The sequence below is a fragment of the Falco naumanni genome, chromosome 3 (assembly GCF_017639655.2).
Source record: "Falco naumanni isolate bFalNau1 chromosome 3, bFalNau1.pat, whole genome shotgun sequence".
Lineage (NCBI taxonomy): Eukaryota > Metazoa > Chordata > Aves > Falconiformes > Falconidae > Falco > Falco naumanni.
In genome coordinates this window covers 12,394,097-12,412,007 of record NC_054056.1, presented here as the reverse complement: position 1 = coordinate 12,412,007, position 17,911 = coordinate 12,394,097, and positions in this window count along the sequence as shown.

Below are 17,911 nucleotides of genomic sequence, written 5' to 3'. Positions count from 1 at the left end.
AAATTTAGGCAATTTCCACCCAAAATACCCAATAAAACAACCGTTTTCAGCCCTGGGTGCAAGGGCTGCGTGGGTGCTCTCTTGGTTTGAAGTGACTTTTTTTTTTTAATACCTCTTTTTTGAAGTTTTATCTGCTAAAAGGCAAAGAAAGAATAAAGAAAATTTAAACCTAACCCCCCACCCCACCTCCCGGTGATATTTTGCCCCCGGGGCAGAGGCGGGTGGGAGCTGCTGGCGCATTTTGTGCTGCGTCTGCAGGGTCGGGGCGGCAGATCAGGCTGTGTTGGCTTTGCAAAGCCGGGTCCCGCCGCGCTCGGCTGCGCAGCAAAGCCCGACAGCACGGTGAGGGGCTGCTGGCCTGGCACACCCGCTGCCCTTGCACGCCTGCCCCTTTGCACGCTTGCTCCCCTTGCGTGCTTGCTCCACTGCGGGCTTGCTCCCTTTTCACCCTCACTCTCTTGACTGCTTGGTCCCCTTCCATGCTTGCTCCCTTTGCAGCTCGCTCCCCTTTCACACTCAATGCCTTTGCACACGGGCTCCCCTTGCACACTCTCTCCCTTTGCACGCTTGCTCCCCTCCTACGCTTGTTCCCCTTCTATGCCTGTTCCCCTTGCATGCTTGTTTCTTTACAGGCTTGCTCCTTTTAAACACTCACTCCCCTTGCACATTTGCTGCCTTTGCACAGGGGCTCCCCTTGCACACTCACTCCCTTTGCAGCTTGCTTCCCTTCTATGCTTGTTCCCCTTCTATGCTTGTTCCCCTTGCATGCTTGCTGCCTTTGCAAGCTTACTCCCTTTAGACACTTGCTCCCCTTGCACACTTGCTGCCTTTGCGCACGTGCTCCCTTTGCAGCTTGCTCCCTTCTACACTTGTTCCCCTTCTATGCCTGCTCCCCTTCTATGCGCGCTCCCCTTGCATGCTCGCTTCCTTTGTAAGCTTGCTCCCTTTAAACACTCGCTCCCCTCACACACTCGCTGCCTTTGCAGCTTGCTCCCCTTCTACACTTGTTCCCCTTCTATGCTTGCTTCCTTTGCAAGCTAGCTCCCTTTAAACACTCGCTCCCTCTGCACATTTGCTGCCTTTGTGCATGTGCTCCTCTTGCACACTCACTCCCTTTGCAGCTTGCTCCCCTCCTACACTTGTTCCCCTTCTACAGTTGTTCCCCTTCTATGGTTGTTCCCCTTCTATGCTTGCTTCCTTTGCAAGCTTGCTTCCTTTATAACTCACTCCCCTTGCACACTTGCTCCCCTTGCATACTTGCTCCCTTTGCACATAATCCGCACTTCCATGCTTGCTCCGTTTGCAAGCTTGCTCCCCTTGCATGCTTGCTCCCCAGCTCGCTCCCCTTGCACACTTGCTGCTTGCAAAGAGGTGTGCGGTTGAACAGACCTTGGGAAGGAGACATCACCCCCCACCCACCCCCTCATTATGGTGCTGGGGAGTGCGGGTGTCAAAAACCCTGGTGACGACAGTGAAGAGAGCGATCACACGTCCCACTAGCCTTCTCCCCCATCGCCATCCCAGTGATGCTGGGTAATCCCAGTTCTGGGGGGATTTCGGGGTGCGGAAGCCGCTTACCCCCTTTCCCACGGCCCCAGCCCCTCCTGGGGGTTTATTTTCCCCACCCCCTGTGGCGCAAGCTTTTCTCTCCCTTCCCTTCCCCTGCCCAAGATTTCCTCCTGGCTTCCTGGCCCGCCTGTTTATTCCCTTTCCCACTCCCAAATACTGGATTTCTTTGTTCGCCCGATGGTAATTTTCCATCGAGGCTCCAAATCCGACACGATGCTGTAAATTCCGGCATCACCGCACCGAAAAAGCAATGTCCCACAAAAAAAACCTAATATTTACAATCTTTTATAGGCATAAAATACTCATTTACATTCCCACCAAACCCCTACAATGACTTTCCAAAGAAGGTTGCCCAAAATATCAAATTTTCCAAAATTTTGGAAAAATTGTAGTGTTGCATCCATCAAAACCTATTTAATATCTGGATCTGGGATGCCAGGGAACATCTGCAAGACTTGGATTCCTGGGTCATGGATATAAGTACTTGGGTGGTGTTTTCCTTGTAGAGGAAACCCCTGAGGATGCTGGTTTGGGATGAGTCGAGGGCTGGTACCCAGCTGGGATGCTGGGATGTAAGGGGCTGAGCCGGGCAGAGATGCTTGGACATGCCAGCCACAAAATTATATATATAAATGTATATGGGGGGTGGGGGTGTTAGGCCCTTTTTTGTGCTAGGAACCTGCAAAAAAAAATTATATTTAATATATTATATAAATATAATATTAATATAGCAACATGTTTTTCAATGCATTATATAATAAACATAGAATAATATACTCTACTATACAATACTACTATAATATCATATACTATATTATAGTGTAACACAATATAATAATTATATATTTATATATAATACACAATATTATATAACTATATCAAATCAATTGAATGAGTACATATACTACAATAAACATATTAATAAATAAATAACCAGGAATTTTAATCTTTCAAATCCTTCCTGTGGAAAACCACTTTTTTTAGACCTTTTTTCTGATGAGACACAGAGTAAAATCTGTCCCGGAGCAGGGAAAGTTGGGCTGGAAAAGGCTGGAACTACGCAAACTCATGGCACCAGCCATGAGCCCTTGGAGTGTTATTTAAATCCGACAAGGGGGTGACTTTTAGGGGAGGATTTTCCAAAATCTAGAAGAGCTCAATCCATGGATTAAGGTTTTTTTGGGACGTCCCCCACTTCAGCATCCTGCTTGTGGCGAGTACCAGAAGCCACACCAGCATCAACCCCTGGTGATGCGGGCAGGGATACAGGAGATGCAGCATCCTCCCATATCCCACCGCCCATGCTCGTTAGAAAAGGCCTTTTCTAATGAGCTTTAATCCACAACGGATTTTTTTTCAGGCATTAACATTTTTCAGATATTATTCTCCGCCGTCACCTGATGTCCGATGAGGTTTCGGGGTGGTTTTTTTTGATGCCTGCATGGTTTGTTTTCCTCTTCCTGGAATAGCCAAAGAACAAAATAAAAAATAATAAAATAAACCACAGACAGGGGCATTTGCAGGGTCAGGAAAATTCCAGGAAGGTGGGAAAAAAACCTGTTTATTTAAATCAGGAAACCCAAACCCAAGCCCTCCCGGTGCTATTGAAGGCGGGATGTGCATTGTGCCCAGTCAGTTCCCCGCTCCGGTTCCCCGCTAAGGGTGCTGGGGGGGAACAAAGCGGTCGGGAACCCCCCGCTGGGTGGGCTGGAGGAGGCGGAGGAGGAGGAGAAGGAGGAGGACAAGAGGTATGAGCGCTCCTCATCCACTCCAGCGCAAAGTCATTCCCTCCCTGGAGTCGGTGTTCCCAGCAGAGCAATGTCACGGGAGCACACGCAGGGGGGGCACAGTAAAATAATGACTGTTTTTAGTTTTATTATTGTATTGCTTGTATTTTTACATGCTGGTTTTTATTATTGTTCTTTTAGGTTTGCGTTCTTCTAAGGTTTTATTCATTTCACTATTTTTATTTGTGCATTATCACATTATTTTTGCATTTGTTTGGTTTTGCATTATTTTTTATTCCTTTTTTTTTATTCTTATTCTTGTGTTAGCTTTCTTTTTGCATTAGTTTATTTTTACATTCATGTGTTTGTTGTTACTTATTTCACTAGTTTTGTATTTCCATTAGTTTATTGTTCTGTTGTCTTATTTACATTTTTGCCTTTTCATTCGTTCATTTTTGCGTTATTTTATTATTTTCATTTTGTCTTAGTTTGTTTTTGCACTATTTAACTTCCGAATCATTGTACTTTCTCATTCTTTCATTTTCCCGTTTTTTGGTTGTTTTTTTTTTTTTTTTTTTGCATTATCCTTCCATAAAACAATAAATTTTGCCCATTTCCAACCATTTTTCCAGGCATCCAGGCATCCAGCCTTTGGGGGGATGCTCCAGGCGCATCCACCCTCCAGCTTCCTATTTTTTGTCTCCCAAATCTATTAAAAAAAACGGAGCTAAACCCATTTAAAACCATTTCAATGAAACATTTCATTTCCCAAATGCAATAATTAAAATTAAAACGATTGTTGTTATTGCAGAGGGGGAAGGGGTCCTGGGTGACGGGGGATGGAAAGAAAAAAGGGTGGGGGGTCACGTGAAAGGGCTGCGTGCTCTAGGCTGGGTTTATCTTTAGGTCAAGTAGCTTTAGGCTGGCACTAGATGCAAAAATATCCCTCTCCAGGGGCCCCCCGAGTCAAAAAATAGTTGGGGGGGGTGTCTGTTCTGCAGCAATGCACCTCCTTGCGGACTCCCTGCTGCAGGATGGGTGTCCTGGGGGACCCCATGCTGGAAAAGTCAATTTATTGGGGGACCCAGCATGGCAAATACAGGCAAATACTGTGAGGGAAAAATGAGGGGTTTGGGGGTTCCCCGTGCTGCAAAAAAAAAGGGGTCTCGTGGGGGACCGTGTGGTGGGAAACCGGATCTGTTGGCGGAGCCCACCAGGGCAGAAATGGGTATACTGGGGGACCCTAGCACTGTGAAAAGGGGTCTCTTGGGGGATCCCATCCCTCAAAGACAAGTTTATTGGGGGGTCCCAATGCTGCAAAGCAGGTGTCTTGGTGGAGTCCATGATGAAAAAAAAAAAATGGGTCTGAGGGGACCCCATGCTGCAAAAATGCAGTTACTGGGGGGCACCAGCATGGCAAAGCTGGGTCTTACGGGGAGCCCTGTGCTGCAGAAATGGGTCGGGGGGGAGGGGGTGTCATGCTGCAAAAACGTGTTTCTTGGGAGACCATGTGCTGAAAAAATGGATCTTTTTGGGGGGGGGGAGGGATCCCAACGCTGCAAAAATGGGTCTCTTGGGGGACCCTGTGTTACCAAACTGTGTCTCCTGTGGACCTCATGCTGGAAAAATAGGTTTACTGGGGGGGATCCCCCTACAAAATCCCCTCATCCCAATTTCCCGTGTTTAACTTTGGGGAGGGAACTGATCGACTCCTTGCAGGGGGCAAGCGGGGTGTGTCAGGCAGGAGATGCCGTATGTCCCCTGTCCCCACTGACCGCCCCGAACCCTCATGCATCCCCCCTGTCCCCCCACCCGCCATCGGATCCCATCAGAACATCCACAAGGGGCTGGGAGGATGCTCCAGCCCCCAGCCCAGTTTTGGGGATCATGTGGGTTTTGGGGTGCAACAAAAAAGTCTGGCAAAGACTTTTCTGCCTCAAGAGGGGATTTTTAGTGCTTTTTTCACACTATTTTTGCTGAAATAACAGCACGGTGATCAAGTAATTAGCGGATTAGCCAGGGAAAAAATCGCACGGGGATAAAAGCAGCCCTTGAGCCACTCAAGGAGGGGTTGCTGCCGATTAAATCATTTCCCAAAACCAGGCTTTTTGATTTTTAATACCTGTTTGGGGGTTCAAGAGCATTTCCCACGTGGGATGGGGTGGGAAATCCTGCCGGGACACCCGGTGCTCCAGGCAAGGCTGGGACCCTTTCTGCAAACTGGGGACCCCTTTGAGCAAATCTGGGGTGCCTTTCTGCAAACATGGCATCCTCTTTTGCAGATCTGGGGTGCCCTTCTGCAAACCTGGGACCCATCTTTTGCAAATCTGGGGGGCTTTTCTGCAAACCTGGGACCCTCTTTTGCAAATCTGGGGGGCTTTTCTGCAAACCTGGCACCCTCCTTGGCAAATCTGGGGTGCCTTTCTGCAAACCTGGGACCCATCTTTTGCAAAACTGGGGGACTTTTCTGCAAACCTGGGACCCATCTTTTGCAAATCTGGGGTCCCTTTCTGCAAACCTGGGACCCTCTTTTGCAAACCTGGGGTGTCTTTCTGCAAACCTGGGACCCTCCTTGGCAAATCTGGGGCCCCTTTTCTTAAACCTGGGGCCCCTTCTTGCAAACCTGGGGTGTCTTTCTGCAAACATAAGCCCCCATTTTGCAAACCTGGGGTCTCTCTTTCTTAAATCTGGGATGCCTTTTTGCAAACCGAGACCTCTTCGTGCAAACCTTAAGCCTCGTGTTGTGAACCTAGGGTGCCTTTTCTTAAATCTGGGATGCCTTTTTGCCAATCTGGGACCCCATTTTGCAAATTTATGGTCCTGTTTTGCAAGCCTGGGGTGCCTTTTTCCAAGCATGGAGCCCCTTTTTGCCTACCCAAGGCTCCAGCACCTTTTCCCCTTTGATGTAGCATCATTCTGCAAAGCGCTTTTGCTTCTCCTGTCAAAGGCAGGAGGGCTGCAAAGCTTATTGCTCCGCATCCCCACGCTCAACAGGATGTCTCACCAGCCTCAGCACCAAGTATCTTCCCCACAAGGCTCACATCTGACCCCAGAGAGGGATGTTCCCACCTCCCTCACCTTCCTGGCCATAAAAGAGTTTTTTGGGGTATCTTAAAAGCAAAAAAACAGGCGTCAATTATATAGTGCAGTATAACGCGTTGCTTAAAATTAAAAAATCTGGGAATTCTCATTGCTTGTCTCTAGGGGCTCTTATTTAGCTTGAAAGATTAAAATTTCTCTGAATTTCTAGCATCCACTTCTATTCCCAGGCGTGTTTTCCCATTTGAGGGAGGACAACCCCCCTTATTTCACCTTTAAAATGATAAAACTGAGCCTAAAAGTTGCAGGAGGATGTTTGAGGACAGCATTACGGGACGAGATTATGGAAAACTTGGGCTAAGCAGCAAACCTGGCTGTGGGATTTAGGGGCATGTGCCCCAGCAGGAAATATTTTCGAGCATCTATAGTTTTATTTCACTGTTTAATGAATAACAGGTCTATTCTTCGTTAGGAGCTGGTGGGGGATTAAGCTGGAGGCAGCTAAGCTTGAGGCTGGGTTCTCCCTTTCCAAGCCAGCTCCTTTGCAGGGAAAAGGGGTTATCAATTTATAACTTTATATTTTAGATATAAATACATATACTTGGGGGGAGGGGGTGTAAAATTAAATTTATAACCCCTAGGATAGCTCAGACTGGGGGATTTAAAAGCTTCCCCCAGGGCTGCAGAAATCATAAATTCAATTAAATCCCTGTTTTTTTCTTTATTTTAAATATTGGAGTGGACCTGATCCATTGGGCATCTTCCTCCTCCACGTGTACCTGCTGAGACGTGGGATGCCGATGATACTAATCCGGGCTGTATCGCCCGCTGCAAAACTCTGCCGGGAAGGATTTGGGGGGATGGGGGGGGTGGGAAATCCCTTCGAGCCAACACGTTTGCTGTGGAATTTCATGCCAAGGGCTTCGTCAGAGCCGGACGGATTTGGAGCTTGAGCTTTGCTACACCCCATATTGCAGGTGGACGTGCGGTAACTGCGGCTGTTCAGTGGGGTTGGCAGGGATGGATGGGGGGGTGGGGGGTGGTTATTTACGTTAAATTTCTCCTGCTGGTGCAAAGGGCTGGAAAATAGAAAGCAACAGCTCCGCTGGCATCTTGGCCTCTTTCCGACCTGCTGAGCTGGAATAATCTGCAGGGATTTTTGTTTGAGGTTACCCCAGTCTCGTTGCGGGTTTCTGGCTACCGAGTTATGAAATGGGAAGCAGAGGGAAGGAGGGCTGGAACCGGGGGGTGGGGGGGGTGAGGGGGTGGTCTGCATCTCCAGGGCTGGCATTGCCCCACGTTAGGGAGATGTGTGTTGGAGCCAGTTAAGGTTAATTTGGATTTTCAGGCATGTTTGGCACCGTCCTTTACAGGAACACCCTCCATGTCCCTGTGGTTGTGCTTACATCCTCCTCTCACCCTCCTCTTCATCAGCATCCCCCAGCCCAGCTCCCCCGTATCTCCCAATGGGCATTGACCTGGGAATCTTGGTGACCTTATGCTGGTTCTTCTCCTCTTGACCTGGGAGGGTCTAAAGTGGCCACATCGTTCTGAGAAGGTGGCACCAACCCAAGGGGCAAATGTCTTGACTGGCCAATGCTCTTAACATCGAGAGCATGTTGGAAATACCAGCTTGCTCATCAAGAAGAGACCTGTCACCTTCCCTCGTCATGGGGTTGTGACTTCTCCTGGTCAGAGGAGAAAGCCTGGCTGATACATCAACCTCTTCTCACTTGTCCTTCTCCCCAGAGCAGCGTGACTCAACCAGTCCTACGTTATTCAGGACATTCTCCTGGAGCAGGAACTCCAGGCTGACTCAAAAGGAAGCAAAAACTCGGATTCAAAGGGTAGGAAAAGGAAGAAGCCAAGTGGTAGACAAATAATCACAGTCCAGGAGAGCAAAGCGGGAGGATGTGACCCCATGCAAGCAGTGGTGGGAATGGGATTGAGTCTTGCCTGGGACCATGCATCCAACCCATGGTGCTCTTGGTGTGAGCAAGAGATGAACATCTTGATGTAAACAACAGAATAAGGTCTTGGTGCAACCAAGAGATGAACGTCTTGGTGTAAACAACAGATTAAGGACTTGGTGCAACCAAGAGATGAACGTCTTGGTGTAAACAACAGATTAAGGTCTTGGTGCAAGCAAGAGATGCAAGGAGGCTGGGCTGGAGAACCAGAGCCATCAGAAGGAGGATCTGCAGCTAACATTGGAAATAAGACCAAGTTGGAGATCTCAATTACTTTGGGTGGACCAAGTGGCATGCAAAGCCAACAGAAACTTTGCATTGGGAGCTCCACCACTTTGCATGCTCCCGGCTCTCATTTGCATGCACCTTGAAGTGGTGCAACAAGGGTTTGTGGTGCACATGCTTTTCATATCGGCCAACAACCAAAGCTGGAGGAGAAACTCAACCAGCAACAGGTTAGCACCAAGCAAAGTGAGGAAGAAGCATTGCATGCCCAAGTACCCTCCCGTTGCTCCCAGAGATTACCAAGGCACCTTTTGGCCCTCAAATCTGTTAAGAAATGAGAATGACTTGAGCCTGTGGAAGACTGTGTCAACAACCTCAGGGTGGCTCAAAACCAGCTGGCTGGAGAGTTGCTGAGCAGGGATGGATGGAGCTGCATAGCTCCATCTGTGTCCCAGGTCCATCCCATGCTGGAAGAGACATGGGAAGAACATCAACTCATCATCCATAAAGGTCTTGGAGGCGAGAGCTTAAACCTTGTGGTGGTTTAGGGTTGGATGTAGATGATGCATCTGGATAAAGCAACTGGAGGTGACACTAGGCTTATTTTGCCCTAAAACTGCGTGACGTGCCCCAAAAGCCACGTGAAATGAGGCTGGATGCAGCTATGGGGTATGGTTACCCACTCATAGACTTGTATACTCGGTACTTACATATGGCAGACAAAACAAAAAAACTATTTCCAGTTAATTATGTCCTCAGCATGCCGTTATCAGTCCTAATGACCAGCCGCATCCCACCTAAGCCCAGCTGACGTCCCAAATCCACTGTTTACCTTCTGTCATTGGAGATAAGAGCCGGAATCCGGAACAGCTCCCTGCCAGCCCAGGTGATGCTGAGCCTGGCTCGCTGCCACGTTAAATAACCCGGGAAGAGCTCACCCTGTTTGTTTTACCTTGCTGGCATTCCCAAGATCCAAGCGGATCATTTCCGATGGGTGGTGGGGCCACTCAGGACATGGTTCAAGGAGAAATTCCCAGGGATAAGTGACTATATCAGGCTTGGAGCATCTTTATTAGAGCCAAGCTCTTGGCATGCAAAGGTGTTGGAGGTGATTGCACCCAAATGATGGATGGAGGCACTCAGGGGACTAGGGTTTTCCAGCTCCCCAGCGCCATCCGATAGTGGGATGGCCAAGCAAAGTCATGGAATGCTTCAAAATGTTCCCCAATACTCTATTAACAGCACTTCATCCCTACTCTAGAAAAATGGCACTTGTTTTGCAAATTTAGGTGGTTTCTCCAGCAAAACATGTCTGTGGGAGATGCCCAGGAGCTGGGCAAGGGGCTGTGAAGCATCTCCAGCAGCACCAGAGCATTGTCGTGCATCCCCAGCCATGGTGAGGAGCACAGGGAAGACATCGTATTGCTGCTCACTGCACACAGGGAGGGATAAACATCCCCTATCTGCAAGAAAAAAACCCACAGCTCCATTTGCTCCACCAAAAACCCCAGCTCCACCACGCAATCGGGGGGATTTTAGCTCCATATCCCTGTCGCAACACGGGTTCAGCATCAGCGCAGGTTTTTCCCCAGCAGTATAAATAAATCGAGGAGTATTTTGCTGCAGGGGGGTCTATTTTTCCTGTGTTATCTCCTCCTTTGCTTGATTTGGCAGGTGTTTCTGGCTGGAGGGGAGCAAACCTGGATGAGTTCACCGGGATTTACTGGCGATAACATCTTTGCTCCTCCTAGGAAAAAATCAAAATACCAGAAGCAGGTTCTCCAGGAGGTTTCTCGAAGGGTAAAAATCCATGCGGGAGGTTCCCACGCGCCCATGGGTGACTGTACCCATGCAACCGGTTGTGGGGCTGGGTGAATCATTGCATTTCAACTTGGGTGAAAACCCTCCGACCAGAGCTCCTCTTCCTTTATTTTGGATATCAGGGATGAAAAACAAGTGGTTGGGATGGGCTGAAAACTTCTCAGACCAGTTGTGCGATGTCTTCTCCAACTCCTTCCCAAAATGACCCCTCCTCGGTGCTTTCATCTCAGCGTCTTGCCCCAGCAATCAGGACTTGGGATTGTAAATAGGATGGCTGGGGAAATTTCTAACAAAAGGTACTGCCAGCCCCTATCCATTGCAATTCAGACCCTGATATATGGAATTTTTTCAGGAGGTGATGCTGAACATCCCCCACGGTGCAAAATGGGGACCGAAAGCATCCTCAGATCCCGCTGGAAATAGGGAGAAGCTTGAAAGGAAAGTGAAATCCCACCAGCAGAGCAGCTCCATTAAGAGAAAAAAAAATCAGAAATATATAATAGAGAGAGAGAAATGCAGGATCTATAAAATATATTGCTTGATGCATTTTGTCCTCGATGTGGGGCAAAATGATGGGGAATGGAGGTTCAGTATCACCAGCAGGTTGTTGGTACCCAATGCAATACCATATTGAAAGGTGGAAAAGCCATAAATTAGGGTCAGGGATAAGGCAATAAATCCTTTTTGAAGGGAAAATGGATTGTCTTTTCCCTTTTCCCAAAGGAAAGCCCCAGGAAGAGCACGGGGACAGCAAGCACGCTTGGGTTTGGGTCAGGGCAATGGCTGAGCTGGCCCCAAGGAGGGGATGCTGCAGAGTTGGGAGGTGGTTTGGAGGTCTCCCACCCAAATCCATGTTAATCTGTTTAATTAACGCAGGTTTGCTCATCAAACAAGGCCTGGGGTGGCATTTTATTGACTCTTGCACTGGAGAAAATGCCGGGTGTGAAGCATTTTTTGTAATTAGCAGGGGTGGTTTCCCCTCTCTGCAGTACAAATCTATAACAGAGGTGGAAAGTAGCATCCAGTTCCTTCAAAAAATGGTAAAAATGCAAACAATTCCCTCAATTTATGGGTGTATTTAGGTCTTCTGTCAATATTAAAAATAAAATAGATTCTTACGGATTCCATGATTAACTTTGCCTGGTTAAAACCAAGGGGGAATCAGAGCAGAGCAATGCCTGGTGGTGGCTGAGAGTAAGCCCAGGGTGGCCCAAGCAGGACAATGGCATATTTTCCAGCTTTTCCCAAAAAATCCCCACCTCAGATGATGCTGTGGGAGAAGTGGAGGTGGCGTGGGGGTCCCTGCTGGTGGCTCTTGTTGATCTGCAAACCCATTTTTTGGGCTTCCCCTCTCCTGTCGGAGCCCCATTCTCGCTCAGCAGCAGCGCGGGGGCTCTCCGCTAGCATTTTCCAGGAGAAATCCAAGCGTTTCCCACCACAAATGGGATTTATGGTCTCCCTTGGGGTGGGAAAAGGCCTGGAGCAATGTTTTTTCGTTTGTCCCGCTCCCATGTCCAGCGTGCAAGTGGGAATGTTGGGATCTGCTCCTTCGGCCACCAAATATTTGGCTTAAATGTGAGATGGGGTGAGGCGAGGGCAGGAGAACAGTGGGACGAGTAAGAGTGCTCTGGTACGAGGGGAGTAGTCCAGTGTAAGCCTGTTGCAAGCCCCTTGTAAACCCATTGCAAGCCTGTTGCAAGTCTGCTGCAAGCTACTTGCAAGCTCATTGCAAGCCTATTCTGAGCCCGCTGCATGCCTGTTGCAAGCCTGTTGCAAACTCACTGTAAACCTATTGCAAGACACTTGCAAGCCCATTGTAAGGCCCTTGTAAACCCATTGTAAGCTCGCTGCAAGTTACTTGCAAGCTCGTTGCAAGCCTATTCCAAGCTACTTGCAAGCTCGTTGCAAGTCCGTTTCAAGCCTGGTACACGCCTGTCGCAAGCTTGTTGCAAATCCACTGTAAATCTATTGCAAGCCCATTGTAAGGCCCTTGTAAACCCATTGCAAGCCTGTTGCAAGTCTGCTGCAAGCCACTTGCAAGCTCGTTGCAAGCCTATTCCAAGCTACTTGCAAGCTTGTTGCAAGCCTATTCCAAGCCTGCTGCATGCCTGTCACAAGTCTGTTGCAAACCCACTGTAAACCTATTGCAAGCCACTTGCAAACCCATTGTAAGGCCCTTGCAAGCTCATTGCAAGCCTGCTGTAAGCTTGTTGTAAGCCTATTGCAAACCCCTCACGATCCCATCACATCCCACCACCAAGGGAAGGAGGAGGTTGGGATCCTGGATCAAAGGAACCCCGCTGCTCCAAGCCTCCCTGTGCTGAATTTCCCAGCCTGGGCTCCCCTCCCTTCTGGTTCCAGTTACTCAGAGGCTCCAGGGCTTCCTTCATCTGGGCTGTCCTGCCTTCCCGCGCGTCACTAGTCACAGCCCCATGCAGCCATCACACCTTCGGGGTCCTTCTCCGCAGCACCAGGGGGTTTTCCACCCTCCCCGGGCTCCAGCCGACTCTTTCATCTCCCCCTTCGGCAGCTGCTTTTCCTTAAAGCCGGAAAGCAAAGCGAAGGGCAGGGGGGTGGCTGGAAATAAAACTTCTCCCTGGATGGTCTGAAACAAGAGGCAAACCCTGGGAAAGCTGGAAGCATCACCAGGGTGTTGGGAAACCTCCAGGCTGGCCCCAGCCACACTGCTTCTGGAGAGGAGATGCAAAAACTGGGAGCTGGGATTTGGCTTCCTGAAATGTGTTAGTATTTTAACGTGTATGGTTAGAAGACACTGCAAGCCCATTGCAAACTCCGTGCAAGCCCATTGCAAACTCCTTGCAAGCCCATTGCAAGCCCTCTGCAACCTCCTTGCAAGTCTATTTGAAACCCTTTGCAACTTCCTTGTGCAAATCCATCGCAAACCTGTTGCAAGTGCATTGCAAGCTCATAGTAAGCTCATAGCAAGCCAGGGCTGCTCTCAGCCCTCTATCCCACCCTATTGCAGAAGCCACCCAAGCCCCCAGCGCACCGATCCGTATCTCCAGTTAAATTTTGTTTAATTAAATCTTTCCTGTTGGAAAAATAAGATATATACGAAAGCGAAAAGAGAAAAATCGCATCACTTCTCGTAGCCTCCCCCGCGCGAAGCCCAGTGCCTCGCCGGGGCATCACCCCATTGCTCCCAACCCCGCCGGCTCAGCAGAACCCGCCGACGGCCTCGTCGGGCCCCTTGGCCTCGTTAGGGCTCATTAATGAAGCGTCCGTCTCGCTTTTCCAAGCTGTCAGCGCCCATTACCATCCGGGTCTCCTTCACCCCATCCCGCGGGCTGGGAACGGGACGGGAGCGGGAGGATCAAAGGCGACGGGTGTCCAGCTCCAGCAGGGCAGAATAATTTAATAGAGAAGCTTATAATTTATTTTTACAAGGTTTGTTGGGGTTTTTTTTTTGCTATTACCAGCTTTTTTTATTTTCTTTGCTATTACCCGTCTCGATTCAGCCCATAAATCTTTGCTGCCAGCTCTGTCCGCTCCCATTCCACTTCCACCACCAGGAAAAACTGGGTGTTTTTTTTAATTAAGCTCAAAAGTTTTGGCAAATTCCACTTTTCTCTTTCCAGGGAAATTAAAATTTGTTGGAAAGGCTGGGATGGACAAGGGGGAGGCAGTGGGATGCTGGCGTGTTACCACTGCTCTCTGCTGGACCCACTGCATTTCCCACAGCTGGAGCCAGAGCCAGACACCGCGGGGCTGGGGCAGGGGAGGAGGAGGAGGAAGAGGAAGAGGGATGGTGCTGGGGCAACCCTGTCCTGAGCATCCCCAGCTAGAGAGAAGAGGCAGTGATGGAGCTCCCATGGCCCTGCAGGCAGTGAAGTGTCCAGTATTGCAACCTTCTCCCCAGTGCTGCAATCCTCCCTTTAGTGTTGCAACCCCGTCCTGATGGGTTTGGGGTGGTTTGGGATGGATGGACAGACGGACAGCAGGGCTGGAGCTGACACCAAGTGGATGGAAATTGCAATTTCTTCTCCATGAGCAGAAAAAGGACGATTTGGGGCAAAAAATGGAGGGGATTGCAAAAAAATCCAAATTCCCACCCTGCAAGCAGCCAAAATTGTGCAAAAAAAGGACAATTTGGAGCACCCAGAAGAAGCCAGGGAGGGCGGCGGTGGCAGCAGGGGGGGAACCACGTCAGCCTGCAATTTCCTTTGGAAAAATACCCGAATCCACTGCAAAAAAATGAAATAAACCCCCAAAGCTGACTCGAAATATTTATGTAACCTCGGTCATTCCTTTTCCTGGCTTTCCTGCCCCAGAATGGGGGGATGCTGGAAGCTGGGGGGGGGGGGGGTCTCTGGGGGTGGAGGGGTGATGCTTTGGGTCACCACAGTGACCTTCACATGCCAGGATGCTCATGCAAGAGAGGCAGGGATGGATGGGGGTCCCTCAGCATCCTGGGGGGGCTAACGAGCTCCCAGCCTCATTAAACCACCTGCTTTCATTAAGAAAGGGATGCAGTGACACCGTGCATCAGCAACCTGGGGACCATGGCAGTGTAGCCCCCACCCCCCACCACGATAAGGGTACTGGCAGGGAGGCGGGAGCCTGACACTCATACAAAGCCTTTATTTGGTCCCAAAAAAAGCCATTTTATTCCCCCCAAAAATAAAATTTTGCCTTTTTTTGGAGGGATTTAAAGCAGCTGGAGGCCGCAGGTAGGCGGATATGAACCAGCTCCAGCCTCGGCTCCGCTCACATCAGAAAATATCCGGCTTCATTGTTTGGGGGGGGGACGCACCGTGTCCGTGCTTTGTTCCCTTGGGACCTTTTTGAACCGCATAAATATTTGCAGAGCTGAAATACGTAGGGAGGTGGAGGAAATTTTTCTCTCCCCCGCCCCCCCCTCCTTATTTTTTGGGGCCAAATGTGGCTTTTTGTACTTTCGGAGGGAAATTTCCGGCTGGAAACCCAACCCTGAGCATGTTTGGAGGTTGAATGGTCACCCTGCTGGGTAGAAACAATACGAATTTTTGCTTAAAAGCTTTTCCTGCCCGGTTCCCTGGAGCGATCAGGAATTGCATCCCACCAGCATCATCGTGGCGCAGTGCCGGCGGGATGCACGAGGAGCATCGGGACTCCTGGATCTCAGCATGGCGTGGATTTTTTGGGGGGGTGTTCAATGCAGACACATGGAGCTGGGGGTGGGGGCTGGGGTGGGGTACCCCAAAATGAAGCCACATCTCCAGAGTAAAGGGTGCTGGTGGGGCATCACCTGTTTGATGGGCATCGTCTTTCCCTCCAGGGTGGTACCTGAAGGGGACCACCTGCCCGATGCCACAGTTGGTGATGTCATCACCTGGTGTGGCTTTTTTTGGGTTGAAAAGGGCAGGATTTTGGCCACACACTGGTCTGAGTGGTTTTGGTGGGGGCTGGGATGCTCGGTGGGCCCTGAGCATCCTGAATCCTGGGAGGTCCTGGGGAAAAAAAAAGGAGGGGACAAAAGAGGGTGAGGGGTAAAAAAAGAAGGAAAAAAAGGGGAGAAAGGGAAAAAAGGGGGGGAAGGGAAGGGGAAAAAAGGGATAAATCCCGCCTCATCCAGGCCTTTTCCAAGCTCAGCGTGGGAGGGAAGGCACTGCCCCCTCGTGGCAGCAGCCAGGAAGCCCAAAGAGGGGGGCCAGCCGCCCCCAGCCCGTGGCACGTTCCCCCACAGCCCCCCCCCCCGTACCCCCGCCTCCCCCCCCTCCCCAGTAAGCTTCCCTGGGGTCCCCCCGCAGCCCCCCCAGTACCCCCTCATAGCCCTGCCGGTACCGCCCCCAGTTCCCCTCAGTATCCCCCATAGCCCTCCCTGTACTCCCCCAGTTCCTCCCCCCATAGCTCTCACAGCCCCCCAGTACCCCCCAGTTCCCCCCATAGCCCCCCAGTGTGTCCCCCCCGGAACCCTGCCATCCCTCAGTGCAGGCAGGAGAGGGCAGCACCTGCCCTCACAAAGCCAAGGTGGGGAGGGAGGGGGCAGGATGGGCCCCCGAGGGTGGGGGCGGGGTGTTGGTGGCCTGGCCCCTGCCCCCCCCTCCGCCCCCCGGGCTCCCGTTGCTGCTCCCTAGGGGCGGGAAGGGCTGGGGTGCTCGGCCCCGCTTGGGGATGCTCCCCCCAGATGCAGCCCCACGGGTCCCCCTGCAACTCCACGGGCGCCCCTTTGCCAGCCCACGGGTGTCCCCTGCAAGTCCATGGCCCCCGCACAAACCCACGGATGCCCCCTGCAAATCCACGGGTTCCCCTTCACAAATCCATGGGTGCCCCTTTGCAAACCCACTGGCCCCCTTTGCAAACCCCCAAGCGCCACATGGAAACCCACAAGTCCCCTTTGCAAACCCACAAACACCCTTTGCAAACCCAGGACTCCCTTTCTGCAAACCCCTATGGTCCGTTGCAAAGCCCTACGTCCCCTTGCAAAGCCCTACATCCTGTTGCAAACCCCTATGTCCCATTGCAAAGCCCTACGGTTCGTTGCAAAGCCCCATGGCTTGTTGCAAGCCCCACTGCCTGTTGCAAAGCCCTACATCTCGTTGCAAGCCCAGAGCCCGTTGCAAACCCCTACATCCCCATTGCAAAGCCCCACAGTTCATTGCAAACCCCTACGGCCCGCTGCAAACCCCTACGTCCTGTTGCAAACCCCTATGTCCCATTGCAAACACCTATGTCCCGTTGCAAACCCCTACGTCCTGTTGCAAACCCCTATGTCCCGTTGCAAAGCCCCGCAGCCTGTTGCAAACCCCTATGTCCCGTTGCAAAGCCCTACAGCCCATTGCAAAGCCCCACAGCCCGTTGCAAAGCCCCACGGCCCGTTTCAAACCCCTACGTTCTGTTGCAAAGCCCCACGACCCGTTGCAAATGCAGGAGTCCCCTTTCACAAACCCCCAGACCCTGTTGCAAACCCCCTGGCCCTTACAGAGCAGATATTTTTATTTTCCACAGCGGGGCGGTGCAGCCAGGCTCAAGGCGTGGCCAGCATCTCCAGCCGGGCGCTGTGCACCTGCACCGCATTGATCTCCCAATGGGTCCAAAGTCCAGCTCCCGCCACAGCCTCAGAAAGACAGGGATGAACCCAGCATCCAGCTCCATCCAGCCGCAGAGAAATGGGGGGGGGGTAACTGCTGGCCTGGGGCCTTCGGGTTTCTCCGGGGCACCCCAAATGAAGAGATGTTAATTAGGCAGCAGCTAATGAGGTGTGATTAATGGCCCAAATTCAGCACCCAGACTCCCTTCTGCAAACCCCATCCCCACCAGCAGCTCTGTCCATGTGGTTCTGGGTGGGCCTCGGGGTGATGCTGCTTGGGACACGGGGACAGGGGCAGGACCCCCACTGGTGCGATGGCCTCCTGCGCCTGCCCGGCCCCTGCCCCCCCAGCAGCTCCCCCAGGGACCACAGGCAGCACCGGGGCCACCATCCCTCTGGTGCAGCATCCCACCAGTACCAGTGCTGGACACCTCTGGGAGCACCCCCGGGTGACCCCTGGCAGTGGGGACACGGGGACTGGTGCCACCACCCCTGTACCGCAGCATCCCACCGATATCAGCCCCAGGTGA